Source organism: Prionailurus viverrinus, chromosome B4, assembly GCF_022837055.1.
Source record: "Prionailurus viverrinus isolate Anna chromosome B4, UM_Priviv_1.0, whole genome shotgun sequence".
Lineage (NCBI taxonomy): Eukaryota > Metazoa > Chordata > Mammalia > Carnivora > Felidae > Prionailurus > Prionailurus viverrinus.
This window is the reverse complement of record NC_062567.1, coordinates 138,749,610-138,760,148: the sequence shown is the minus strand read 5'-3', so window position 1 is coordinate 138,760,148 and position 10,539 is coordinate 138,749,610. Positions and strand designations below refer to the sequence as shown.

At 66.8% G+C, this 10,539-nt stretch overlaps 1 long non-coding RNA gene across 1 annotated transcript; it reads right to left on the bottom strand.

The window, feature by feature from the left end:
• Window positions 1–4,761: 4,761 nt before the first annotated feature.
• LOC125170134 (uncharacterized) lies at window positions 4,762–7,696 on the bottom strand. The gene is made up of 3 exons (XR_007153911.1): window positions 6,753–7,696; window positions 6,140–6,393; window positions 4,762–5,672 (listed from the first exon to the last, which is right to left on the bottom strand). It is a non-coding gene; the product is annotated as an uncharacterized LOC125170134 (long non-coding RNA).
• Between the last annotated feature and the right edge of the window lie 2,843 nt (window positions 7,697–10,539).

The window sequence follows — 10,539 nt, the reverse complement described above, 5'->3', positions numbered from 1 at the left end:
CCCTCTCCTCACGTGGGGCTCTCAGGGCAGAGATGGGGCACGCTGTCCTCCTCTTGCTCCCCATTTACATATTGGGAAACTGAGGCTCAGGAGCGCCAACAGCCAGCCAGGCCGCGGTTGCCGCCCCATCACAGGCTAGACGCCTGAGGCTGGGCTCACTGGGCCAGGAGCCAGGGGAGGGAAGGTATGGGAGCTGGGGCGGGTGGCCAGGCCTGGGCTCCGTGCGAGTCCCAGAGGCCGGGTAGGAGGGGCTGGCTGCGCCCCCGGCTGGCGTTCCCCATGTCCAGCACCACCAGGGTGCAGGTGGGGGGCGTCTCCCGTGGGGACGATCTAGGGTCCAGGAGGCTGGGAGAGGAGGTGGGGGCAGAGGGACGCCAGCCAGGCCAAGGGGAGGTGTCTTAGCGAGGCCTGCAGGGACAGGGTGGCGGGAAGGAGCCCAGGATTGGGGCAGGAGGGGCGGGCTGGGCCGCGCCGGGCAGAGGGCCTCTGTGGACAGTCTGCGGTCCTGAAGTCTCCCTTCCAGGATTTGGTGACTCCAGCGCAGGCTGGGCTGTGGCGCTCTCAGGGAGGCGGGCGGGGGCCGGAGTCCGGGCAGCCTGGGCACCGTGGCCGCAGGCGTGCCGACGCAGGGCAGCACGTCGACACTGACGCCGGCCTTCTCTCAGCGAGCACGGGGGTCTGGAGGGCACGGGCCGGGCTGACCTAGGACTGAGGGTGGGGTGGGCAGAGCCAGGGCAGGGCCGCAGAGGGCGTCTTGGCAACTACCCGGTGGCCAGGCCCCGGGCCACATGTGGCCTCCCGTGCGCCTGTCTCTGTGTCTCTGACCTGTGGAGGGGAGCAAAGCGGCTGCCTCCCAGCCCCTCCCCCACCCCCTCCCTTGGCCCGGCCTTCGGGGCTCTGCTGCCTGGTACCAGCCCTGCCATCTGCCGCTGGGCGGGGGCCCTGGGGTGCTGCCCGTGACGCACGCTGCGGCCTCTGTTCCGCCTGCCTCCTGGCAGGATCCCAGCGCACGTGCGCATGTGGACATGACCCCCCCACCACACACACACGGTCAGACCGGTTCTACATGGCTGGCTGTTGGCCTGTGTCGGACAAGCCTGCCCCACGGATGTCCGCCCCCTCCTTCACCTCTAGCCTTGGTTTCCCCACCTGAGACCTCACTGGGCAGGGCCCAGGAGGAGCCTCACAGCTGCAGGGGGAGGGTAGCAGGAAGAGGGCAGACCCGGATCAGTGGGGGACCTTGGAGACCCCCAAATGCGGCTGAGTGGCGGGGGGGGGGTGTGATCACACACGTGTGCCCGCCCCCCTGAGTGGGTGGGTGCACCAGCTGGGTCCTCCCCTGGTGGGGCTGACCCACTGACCCCAAGTCGCTCCAGCAGGGTGCCCGCATCAGTTCATCCCTGTCGCTTAGGTAGCTGCTCCGATGACTCATTAACAACACACCTGCCCCATGGCTCACCCTGTCCCCTGGGCTCCCCTGTGGTGGATGGTGACACCTTTCCCCACCTGTCACTGGGACCATTTAGGTCATCCTGGCTTGTGGGTGCCCCCCTCAACCGCTTCTGGCCCCTGCGCCGGAGGGGTGCAGGTGGCCCCCCCACGAGCCCCCCCGTCCACTGAGAAGCCCCGAGGCCCCGACGCCTGAGCCGCTGCAGCCCTCACAGCTCATGACCAGGCCTCACCACAGGCTTCCTCTCTGGGCCAGCGTAGCCAGCCCCGCCCCCCTCGCTGGGCAGCAGTGTGGCTCTCCCATGAAGGGACCCCAGCCCCGAGCCTGACAGAGGGCACCGAGGGCCTACACTTGTCCCCTGCCACCCCCAGGACCCTTGGACCCACCCAAGCAATTGCCACCTCTCGGGCCCCCTCCAGTGGGAAGCCCCTGCGGCCCGAGGGGCTCTGCTCTGCTCTTGCCCTGCCTGGGACAGTCGGTTAAGAGGGTCTCCCGCCCTGGGTGGGGCAGAGGGGAGGAGAGGGGGGCGGCCCCGGGGCACTTGGATGCACCACCAGGTGGTGTCTAGGCAGGGAGCGGCACCAGAGATCAGGATCCAGGAGGCCTGGGCCCAGCGGGCAGGCAGGGTGTGGGCTGTCAGGGGCGTCGGGGACTGGGATGAGGGACAGGCTAGGGGCATAGGCCAGGGCGTGCGGCGGGGAGACCGTGGGTGGTGCGGTCAGGAGGTGGGGGCGGAGTCGGGGGGGGATGGGGGACCCGGTGGGAGCCTTGTGGCCTGTGGCTGTGGGACAGGGGCAGCTGGGGACACAATGGGCCCTTGTCCGGCCTGCTGAGGCTCCTGGGTGCCGAGCAGGGACCCGTGGGGCGCCCTGAGCAAACACACGCCCTGTTCCGGCTGCACACGGTGTCCTGGGACAGGCGGCCGTGGCGCGGGGCCAGCAGAGAGGGTGAAGGCAGGGCCAGGGCACAGCCACCAGCCGGAGCTGCCCCTGCCAGACGCCCGGAGTCTCCCCCTCTGAGCGCGGCCTCGACCCCTGCCAGGCCCGGATGCTTCTGCAGCCACACGGACCCTGGCAGAAGCCCTCGCCTGGTGGCGGTGGGCCCTGTCACTTAGCGGGTCTCCCCAGGCCTGGCCACGCTGGACCCTCGTGGCGACTGGACCCGGAGGCTGCCCATCTCTGGCACCGGCTCACCTGGGTGGCCCAGTCTGTGCCCTGGACGGGCAGAGGACAGGGTGCGGCTAAGAGAAGACGCACCTTGTGGGGAGACACGCCCTGGCAGGCTCGGCTCTCAGGCCAGGCCGGGCACGAGGCTGCGGCGGGGCTGAGTCCCAGGCCAGCGTGGGTGTCCCACGGAGGCCCCGCTGCTTTGGGTGTCTGAGCTGTGCCGCCCGCCGTGGGGTGGGGGGGTGGGGGAAGGTGCGCAAAACCCAACGGATCCAGCAGGGGGCCTATCTCAAGCCCAGGACGCACCCCGGATGGGGGACATCTTTCCAACACTCTGGGGTGGCTGGTGGGGCCCCAAGAGGGGGCGGGGCGTCTACAAGACAGATGAGCTCCCTGGAAGGCTGCCCCGCTCAGGAGGCCCCAGCGTGTGTGTGTGAGTGTGTGCACGTGTCCGTGAGCGTGTGTGCGCGTGCCCGGGGGCACTGCAAGGGCAGACAGCACCCCACCTGCGTTCGGCCAGGCAGCCAGCCCCAGATCCTGAACTCGCAGCCAGCCCGAGCCCGGCCAGCCCCTCGCACACCCGGGTCCCTCGGGCCTGTGCCGCGGCGGAAGGTACCGGCTGCTCTCGGGGAAAAGCCCCGCTCTGGGCCACGAAGCCGGGGTCATAGCCCAGCCGGCCTCAGAACATATCCTCGTCTGCTAGGATAAACCTCACTCAGGCCCAGAGCTGCTCGGTGCCCCCAGGGGCCTCCCCCTGGGTGGCGGTTTTCAGGCCAGGGGCACCCAAGTGTCTGCCATCTGGGACTGGGCCTCCTCTGTCTCCCCTGCCCCCGCGAGGCTTTGCCCCAGCCCAGATCCGAGGAGCATGCGGGAGGGGTTCTGAGAGACCCCCAAGGCCTCCTCCCAGGTTCCCGGTCCCCAGCTTCTGGGGGAAGAGCTGGCCAGGTCGGGGGAGGGGAGCGGGAAGGTGGGGAGGACACTGCCTGGTTGGGGGGGTCGGGGGGGGCCATCAGGGCTCGTCAGATGGGGCTGGGGGCCTGGCGCACCCCCCTCCCAAAGGGCCCTCTGGAGACATTAGGCGGAAAAAAGGAGCTGACCTACTTCACCGGTGGCAGAGGGTGGCCCTCTAGACTGGTGCCACCAGATGAAAAATGAATGTGGGCCACTCGGGTAATTAAAAGTAGCGAGAAACGGGTGAAATTAATTTTAATCATTACTCTTGTTTAACCCGGTATCCACAGTCATTTCAACATGTAGCGCACACAGCCATGCGGTAACGAGAGCGCCCGCTCACAGCTGTTTCTCTGCGGAGGCCTCACCCCTGCACCCTGCGCACCACAGGCAGCTCTGGGTCCTTGCCGGGGCCCGGGGCCCGGGGCCTGAGAGAAACCCAGAACATTCCCTGATGGTCCCCGGGCACCTGGGTTCCCAAGTCCGGGAGGTAGGGGGGAGACGGGCCCAGGGAATGCCTTTTTTTTAAATATGCATATTGCAATATCCAAATTACTAAATGCAGCAGAAACGAACACAAGCGTTTGTGCCGTTTGGACGACAGAAATGGCAAGAAGGCTGTGCACCGGCCCGGGGTCACCCGGCGGGAGCTCGTGGGACCTCTGCCAGCCCTCCAGCCCCTCCGGCAGAAGTCTGCACGTGAGTCACCCCCAGACCGTCCTTATATTGACCACCTGTGCTGACGTGGCTCTCGCGTCAACGCGGTTCTGCGGGAGCCCCTCCCAGACCCCTTCCCAGCCTCTCTGCCCACAGGCAAGAGCAGCCTGGCAGCCTGGGGAGGCTTCTGGTGGGCGCCCCGCTCTCCTCCGGGCAGGCACCCCACCCCGGGAGGCACCCCGCTCCCCCCCAGCAGGCACCCTACTCCGGGAGGCACCCCGCTCCCCCAGCAGGCACCCTACCCCGGGAGGCACCCCGCTCCCCCCCCAGCAGGCACCCCACCCCGGGAGGCACCCTGCTCCCCCCCAGCAGGCACCCTACTCCGGGAGGCACCCCGCTCCCCCAGCAGGCACCCCACCCCGGGAGGCACCCTGCTCCCCCCCAGCAGGCACCCTACTCCGGGAGGCACCCCGCTCCCCCAGCAGGCACCCCACCCCGGGAGGCACCCCGCTCCCCCCCCAGCAGGCACCCCACCCCGGGAGGCACCCCGCTCCCCCCTGCAGTGCCCGTAGAAGGGACACTGAAGGACCTAGAAAGGAAAACGTTTTCCTTTTTTCCGTGGTCTCTTTCTCAACTAGCCATGGTTGTTTGTTATTTGTTATTTCACGTTCGGAGTAAAGCGACATTGAATTGTCAAATCGGTATCGTCAATGTTCTCCTTTTTACGTTGTGCCGGGCAGGTGTTTGGCCGTGAGCTGGTCGCAGACGTGGAAATCCCCGAGGTTTGCGTTTCGGGGCTGCTGCCCGCCGCTAACTCAGCAGCTTTTTCACCGGGTAAAATCTACACCACAGACGATTCGCCAGGTCAGCTAACGGTTTGAAAGTGCCTGGTTCAGGGGCACCAAGTACATTCACGTTGTTGTGCACCCACCCCACTACCCGTCTCCAGAACTTCTCCATCTTCCCAAACTGGAACTCCCTCCCCATCAGACGCTCACCACCCCCACCAGCACCGTCCCCAGCACCACCGTCTCTACTCTCTGCTTCTGTGAATCTGACCACTCCAGATTCTGGTACCTCCTATAGACGTGAAACCACACAGGATTTGTCTTTCTGTGATGGCTTCTTTCACCGAACACAGTGCCCTCAGGGTTCACCCGCGGTGCAGCAGGGGTGAAGCGCCCTTTCTAGGGATGATCGCCTACACGGATGGACCGCGTCTTGCTCGTCCCTTCGTCCATCAGTGGACACTCAGGTCGCTTCCCCTTTTTGTGCACGGGGATAACGGCGTGTACGGGTGTGTGTGCAGGTGTGTGTGAGGCCCCGCCTTCCGCTCCTGTGGGCACGCGCCCGGGACGGAAGCCAGTGTCCCTGGCAGCTCCACGAGGGGCCTTCGGGCTGTCTCCCCAGTGGCTGCTCCCGTCAGCAGTGCGCAGCTAGTGGCCGTCCTAGGGGGTGGTTTCGATTTGCAGCTCCCCCAGGGTTCGCTGCCCTCGCTGTCCTCTGCCCCTGCTGAGATCCCCAGCCACCACGGACCTGTCTCCCCTCAGCCCCTCTCGTGGCCACTCGCCCCTGACCGGGCAGCAGGGTGCAGCTGGGGACACCCATCCAGTGGCCTGCTCCGTCTGCTCTGTGTCCCTTCCTGTGCTCTCCACCCTCCCTCCTGCCCGCCCTGTCACACCTGTCCCCTTCCGGCCCCTCCTGCTCAGGGACCCCTCAGAGCTCCCCCGCCCCGTCATCGGTTTTCCCTGTGACCACGTCCAGCGGGCACATTCGGGGCATCGTCTCATCCTTACAAGACTCTCTGGACTCCCCACCCCCTGCCGCCGTGAGACTTTACCGCTGACCTCCTGCAAGGGGGGCCCCCCTCGCTGCCCCTCTCCCCTCCTGAGCTCAGGCCCACAGCCGGCTCTACCTTTGGGGGGGGCTTTGACAGTGGGAGCAAATACCCCAAGCTTCACTGGCTCCCTCCAAGCCCGGCTGTGTGGCCTCGCGGTTTCCGGGGTCCGGCGTCCAGGTAGGGCGGGGCCGCGGTCTCATCCGAAGCTCACTCCTGGGGGCGCGGATTCGGGTCCTCGCCGATGGGACTTCCCGCGGCTGTGCAGCGCGTGGGCCTCTCCGTGCGGCGGCTTCCGGCACAGCCTTTCCGAGTCAGCCGCGGGGCCCGCGCTGGAGGGGAGGCCGCGACACAATACGCGAAACCAGGAGGCGGGATGCGGAATCCGCCCAGCGCTCACCACCCACCCTCGCCGCGATGACCCCGGTGCCCCTCCTCCCTGACCTCCCTCCTCCCCCCCTGCAGAGTGGCCAGAGGGCCTGGGACGACCTAGGTCCTGCCCCGCCACTGCTCTGTCCTCAGTCCTCCCAATGGCCTTCTCGCTGTCGTGGACACTGCCTCCAGCTGGGACCCCCAGCAGCTCCCGGCCAGTGACCGAGCAGAACGGCGGCGGACAGCCTGGCCGGCCAGCTGGGGAAGGGAGGACAGCCCTGCAGCACTGCTCACCCCATGATTCCCCGGCTGCTCTTACAGAGGCCCACGGCTTCACTCCACAGCCGTCCCCCGGGGAGACGCCGTCTGCACCGGCGCGGGTGCCTGCAGAGCTGGGGCGCATGGGCCCGGATCATAAACCGGGTCCTGGGTAAGCTGAGCCGGTCCCCGGACCACAGTGCTCAGGACTCCGGTCCCCAAATGAGTAAGTGCGGTTGATGCACCCCGCCCAGGGGCGGGGCTCTGTTGGTGGGGACAGTCCAGCAGAAACTTCAGGAACTGCCCCCACCCGGCCAAGATGGTAAACAGCAGACTACCTTCCCGGGGTGGTGTGGCACAGGTGATACACTCTCACCGCCCTGAGGGTGCAGGCCACGGCCTCGCCTCGCGCGTCAGCACCGCCTAACTCCCCGGGGCGGCCCCTGCAGAGCGCGGGCACCCTGGGGACAACGCAGGCCCCGGGCTCTGGTGCGCAGCCAGCCAAACGCAACGGGACGCGGGTGGTGCGGTGCCCGCGGACGGGGATGGGCGCAGCGGTGATCGCTGCCGTGACTGTGTGGGGACTCTGTGCTCCTGTCCCCGAAGCTCTGGGCTCCACGGTCAGCGGCCCCGGTGCCCATGAGACCCGGTCCCCCCAGGGAGCCCTGCAAGGAGCACAGGGTGAGCCGAGTAACATGCTGGGGGGGGTAGTGGCTGGCCCGGCCAGCGGGAGGCCACCGCTCGCAGCCACGCCCCGGCATGGCCACGGACGGACACGACCGCCAAGTCCGGGCCTGTCCGAGATGAGAGCTTGCATCAGGGAGGGCTCGCCAGCGGGGGACCCCAGGGGCAGGGGTCCTCATTAACGGAGGGACCCTCCCTTCTCGACATGACCGTAGGTCCCTTCCTGAAGACCCGAGGCCCTGGGGACCTGAGAGTCACAGACAGGAACACCCTCGAGAGCCAGGGTGGCTGTGGGCCACGTACCCCTCCAGCCACACGGCCCCCACCACCCACCAGCTCCCCCGCGGGTAGCTGCTGCTTCACGGGGTCCGCTCTGGGTGCGGAGGCTTGGGGACAAATACCTGAGGCGATCTGGGGGGAAAGTGACTTTCGGGTGCAGTGTTCAAAACTCCTGAGGTTGTTCACGGAGCTTCCCCTGCCTTGCACCCGCCCAGGCCTGAGGCACTAGCCTCCTAGTCCCCCGGGGCCGCCCCTTGACCTGCGCCTGGGCAGGCAGCAGAAGCCCAGGTCCCCATTTAGGGGACCCTGTCTCTTGCTGTCACAGTCAGCTCAGATGTGGGCGAGGCCGACTCCAGGTCTGGGGGCCCTCGTGGGTGACGATGGGACCCCCACCACGATCTGGGGGGTACCCCAGGCACTCTGGTGGCCAGCCTGGCCGTCTGACCGCCACCCAGCACCGGGCCTGCTGTGGCAGGGAACAGCTGTGGCTTTGTGTCCCCAACAGTCAGGAGGTGGCCTCAGCCACCCAGACGTCTCAGCGCTGCCACTGGCTTCTAGAAGCTTCATGCACAGCATTTTGGGCCATTCCTCCTGTTTGCCTGGAGCGTCAGACAGGCTCCGAATGTACAGGGTCAGCGGTGAGCAGACGCCCACGTTGGGCGCCCCATCGGCCTGCCTCCTTCCTCCCCCACTGATTCCTTCCTCCGTTCATTCTGTCCTTAATCCACCCACTTGTGGTTGCTCACGTGCGCCTCCCCCACTCGTCCCCTCCTTCCCTCATTCATTCGTTCACTTCCTCCCCCACTCATTCACTCCCTCCCTCTTTCATTCACTCACTCCCTCCTTCACTGACTCCCTCCCTCACTCGTTCATTCATTCACTCCCTCCTTCATTCATTCACTTCTTCCCCCACTCATTCACTCCCTGCCTCATTCATTCATTCACTTCCTCCCTCATTCATTCATTTACTCACTCACTCCCCCCTCATTCATTTCCTTCCTCCCTCTTTCATTCATTCACTCCCCCCTCATTAATTCACTCCCTCTGTCTTTCCTTCATTCATTCACTCCCTCCCTCACTCCCTCCCTCCCTCACTCGTTCATTCACTCCTCCATGACCCAATAGGTAGTTCTTCCCTGGAGTCAGCTGGGAGCCAGGCCCACGCCGGGTCTCAGGAAGGGAGGGCAGAGGGATAGATAGTTGTATTTTTGCATCTACTCACGATTAAACGAAACTTCCTGGTGAGCCTAGAGGTCTGCAGCACTGCAGACGGCTGGACAGATGGTCGGGTGGACAGACAGACACACAGATTCCCTGGCTGTGGGTTCTGGCCGAGGCGTCCCTGAAACAGTCACCTGAAGCCCCCGGTGCCCTCTCACTTTCTCAGACACAGGTGGCCATCTGGTCGGCTGAAGCGGACCCGGATGCAGGAACACAAACAACGGGCAGCACCCCCAGACTGAGCACCCTGCCCCGAACTTGGAGCGGTCCCCTCCCTCGTTCACTCCAGTCTACCAACAAATGCCCTCCGTGCCGCTGCGGCCCTCACTCCAGCCGGGAATTCCGTAGCCCCCCGGCCCCGTCCCCACCGTGCGGCAAAGGGACTTCCTAGCCTCCGTCAGCTCATGGCCTCTCTGTGCAGAAGCCACCAGGCTCCCACCCGGCAGCGCAGAGGCCAAGTCCCGCCCAGGTCTGCCCCCTTTTCCCCCCGAAGCCCCTCACACCAGCACCTGAAGACACTCTGCTCCCGCTCTCCCGGCCCCCACGCAGCATCCTGTAGCCCTGGGGCCCCCGCCTCACCCCCACCAGGCCCCCGTGGTACCCAGCACTCCCCAGAAACAGGCGGGCGGCAGAGGGAGAGCAGGTGAGGGCCAAGGGTCCTCTGGAGGCCCGGCTGTCTCCTGCGCTGAGCAATCCACGCGGCAGGGCCGGAGCCAACCGGGTCAGCCGGTCTCACCTCCCTGTGCTTCCCTGCAGGGGCCACTCCCGACGGTGCAGACCCAAGTGTTGGGGCCGCGGGAGTCACCGGTGTCCAGCTGCTGGGGAGCCTGGGAGGGTCACTCTCCAGCCGCAGCACCCCCAGCCCGGGGCCTGAACCGGCTCAGTGCACCTTTTCCTTTCCTCCTTTGGACCAGCTGGGGCGGGGGTCCAAACGCGGTCCCACCACCGGCCTGAGGAAGCTGCACTGTCAGGGTGGGAGGGGAGCAGGAGATCAGCTGTCCGGGCCTGGACACAGCCCGGCTTGGGGATCGAGTCCCCGGCCATCCCCCTCCAGACAGGAGGGACGAGGCTGGGTGCCGTGCAGACGGAGGAGAGGCAGCGGCCAGCGGGCCAGGACCCCGGGGCCCTCCCGCGTGCCCGGCTTCCTTTCTCCCTCGCTGTCCCCCTACACCCTACCCAGGCCTGCGGTGCGACACCCACAGCCTCCCCAAAGGGCCGAGGTCACCGCAGGACCACGGGATCCACTCTGGCCCGTGAGAGCCCAAGGGGGACACGCGTGTGGCAGGTGGGGCTGAGCCAGAGGAGCCCTGGGCAGCGGGCGAGGGGCGACCTGAGGCTGGGTGGGGGTGGGGACCGTCACCCTGCCGCGGGGCTGGCCCCGCTCCCTCCCAGTGCCAGGCACCCTGTGGTACCTCACAGCTGCCCGCCGGCCTGGGGCCAGAACTTCACATGGGGGTGGGGAGCGGCCAACTCCCAGCAATGCCGGTGGGCGTGGGGGCGAGGGGTGCGGATGCTCGTGGCCTGGCCCCCGGGGCCGGGGCCGGGGCGACTGTGCTGACGATCGGGGCTTGGAGGCGGTGCGTGTGCGCCCGTGCACGTGTGTGAGGATGTCGGGCGTGTGTGCTGATGCGTGTGGACACCCTCACGTGCACACTTTCCGTGCA